The sequence below is a fragment of the Apium graveolens genome, chromosome 3 (assembly GCF_009905375.1).
Source record: "Apium graveolens cultivar Ventura chromosome 3, ASM990537v1, whole genome shotgun sequence".
Taxonomy (NCBI): Eukaryota; Viridiplantae; Streptophyta; class Magnoliopsida; order Apiales; family Apiaceae; genus Apium; species Apium graveolens.
This window is the reverse complement of record NC_133649.1, coordinates 6,510,767-6,514,173: the sequence shown is the minus strand read 5'-3', so window position 1 is coordinate 6,514,173 and position 3,407 is coordinate 6,510,767. Positions and strand designations below refer to the sequence as shown.

At 31.3% G+C, this 3,407-nt stretch overlaps 1 pseudogene; it reads left to right on the top strand.

Annotated features, from left to right (window-relative positions):
• The first annotated feature begins 210 nt into the window (after window positions 1–210).
• Window positions 211–1,818, top strand: LOC141710548 (ARS-binding protein 1-like; annotated as a pseudogene).
• Window positions 1,819–3,407: the final 1,589 nt, after the last annotated feature.

Here is a 3,407-nt window from a genome sequence, read left to right as displayed (position 1 = left end):
ATATTAGATTCAAAGTCCATGTAGTGTATAAGTTAAATTCATTGTATTTTACATAGAAAATATTCAATGTATATTAGGAAAATTCAAAGTACATGAATTAATTTAATTCATTGTATTTTACATCAAAAGTATTCAATGTATGTGTAGTCATAAAATATATTATATATACTGTATATACTAGATTGGGGGAAAAATTATACAAACAAAACAATGGCTTCTCATCTAAAAGGTGGCACAAAATCAACAATGACGGATGAAGCAAGAAAAGCATTATGTGAATATAAAAGAGAAAATTCATCATGCACTCAAAAAGATCTCCAGTTGTGGCTCGAGAATAAGTTTCATGTAAAAGTTAGTCAAGGTACAATATCAAATACACTGAAAAGGTCAGCAGACTATCTTGCAGCTAATTACTTGGAGAAAAGAAAAGATATTAAGCGACATAAACCAGCAAAATATCCAGATATGGAGAAGGTTCTCTATGAATGGTTTCTCTAGTACCAAGATCGTGTTAATATGACAGGAGAGCTAATTTTAGAGAAGGCAAAAGAGACCATGAAAATTTTATACCCTCAACAAGATCAGGAGCACACTTTTTCTCAAGGTTGGCTTGAGAAATTCAAGTTAAGACATGGTATTAAGTCATTTCGTCGCTTTGGAGAAAGTGGTTCTGTTGATGTACAGGACATGGAGAAGAAACTGGAGTCCATAAGGGAAAAAATAAATCAGTTCCCTATGAAAGATGTTTTTAACATGGACGAAACTGGTTTGTTTTACAGGTTACAAGCTGATCACTCTCTTGCTACGAAACAACTTGAAGGAAGAAAACAAGACAAAGAAAGGCTCACGGTTGTTATATGTTGCAATGAAGATGGCTCTGAAAAAATTCCTTTATGGATTATTGGAAAGTATGCAAAGCCACGGTGCTTCAAGAATGTTAACATGGGCAGCTTGAATTGTTATTATCGTGCAAACAAAAGAGCTTGGATGACTAGTGTACTTTTTGATGAATACATTCGTTGGTTTGATAGCCAAATGCAAGGCAGAAGAATTTTGTTTGTGGTAGATAACTGTCCAGCACATCCAAAAAATATTGAAGGACTACAAAATGTTGAGTTGTACTTCTTGCCACCTAACATGACATCAAAAATCCAACCTTGTGATGCATGAATTATAAGAGCTTTCAAGATGCACTATCGCAGGAGATTTTATCGTGGGTTATTAGAAGGTTATGAGTTGGGACAATCTGATCCAGGAAAGATTAATGTTTTGGATGCTATCAATTATGCAGTCGCGACGTGGACGACAAATGTAAAACAAGAGTCAATAGCAAGGTGCTTTCAACATTGCAAAATTCGTTCCATAGATGAAGTTTCGAGCAATTTAAATGAACATACAACTCCGGAAGAATACATTCATGAACTTGAGGTGATGATTAAGGATCTAGGTTATCGTAATAAAATGGATGTTAATAACTTCTTAGATTATCCGGGTGAAAATGAATCATGTTCCGAGGTCCAGAGTATAGAAGAGATTGCAAACACCATCCTTGAAAATAGTGTTGAAGATGATCTTGAAGACGATACAACACCGTTGGAGCCGGTTACACGTAAAGAAGCACTCAAGGCATCAAAAATGCTTAATAACTTTTTGATGCAACATGAAAGCACCACACCCGAGCTTTTGGATGCAATAAGGAAGATTAGGGATGAGTTTCATGTTGATTTAAATTATATGAAAAAGCAAACTACAATTGAATCATATTTTACAAAGATGTAATAGCTATATTTTTATGAATATAAGGGAATTATTAATTTATAGTTTTATTGGGACCATATTTTTATACAGGGTTTTCAAAAAAATTATTATCTTATTATCTTATCGAAATTGATCATTTTTTGAACTGGCCCAAGTCGGGACCGGACAAAATTATTAATTTAGAGAGATTATTAATTAATCGAGTATTAATTTACAGAGGTTTTACTGTATATGGAGACGAGTATATATGTGGCGTAGTTTAACCCACAACTTTCTAATATATACTCTCTCTCCATCCCTGAAAATATTTCCTTATTTGTATTGTACACCTTTACCAATGCACACTTTTAATTGTTAATATCTTTAATTTCGTATTAGTATTAAATATAAAAACTTCATTGTATTAAAATACTTAATACGAATCCAGCAAAATCACTCATGATTATATTTGATTTTATAGATTAGACGTAAATTAGTATTCAATTGATTATCATGAATAGTGTAAAAAGTCAAAACGGTAAACGTAATATGGGACGGAGGGAGTATTTCTTTATGAACATCTATACTATACTATAATAATTGTAATGAAGTATAATTTAGTATGATTTATTTATTTTGGTTGATTTAGTTATCCTCATTTATAACCGCCAGTTCTTTTTAATCAAGTTATCAGTACCGTTAGATTCAAATACTAAAAGGACCGTTAAATTCAAATAATAAAAGATTATACTCTACTCAAACTCACACATGTTATTTATATTATTATTTATACAGTACACAATATTCATCTTTGAATGCCGCCAGCAACAAATATTTATATACTAATATGATAATAATTCAAAAAAAAATTCATTATAATTTTAAATAATATAAAAATATTAATAAAGACCCGTTCATGACACCGGTTGTAAAGCTAGTTTGATCTAAATTTCAAACTGACAATTTCTTTCGTTTAGTTTTAAATTACGAGTGGTTACAAATAGTAAACAAGCTGATATCAGCGTTCAATTCGGATAATAAATTAAATCTTACATGTCCCCCATTTCGTATAACAAGAGTTTAAAAATTTACATTCGTTACTCTAGAAGATTGAAATTGCTTTGAGGACATCAGGCCAGGGAACCAAACATTGAATATGTGTACATTTTAAATAGTTAAACCCGTATTTAATATAACTAGAATATTACCAATAATCTCATGTCATAGTAGAAAATAAAAGTACCACATCACTTGGTATATATGGAACAATTAGTAAACATGGTAGGCAATCAATTGATGGCGACTTAACGGGATTAAATTTGACTTTGTAGTAAAGTTTTTAGTAGATAAGGATTATGTGTTACAGTAGTTCTCCTTGATGATTATAATAATATTTGACCAAAATCTTGTGGAGGATCGTTATGTAGGAGGCGGATCATGAGACAAATGTCTTTGCCAATGACCACGACTGATCTCTCTGAATAGCTAGAGAGATTAGCAAAATTTGTTTTAATTTAATTGTTGATCTAGAACCTAATTATGATCTAATTGTTATGTGATTTTCTCCTCGCTCATAAATCTCAAACTTAGATGAATAGTGGATCACAAACGGTCTATTTGAGAAATAATAATTATCTTCATATTATTACATTGTTAAGGTATCCGATAAA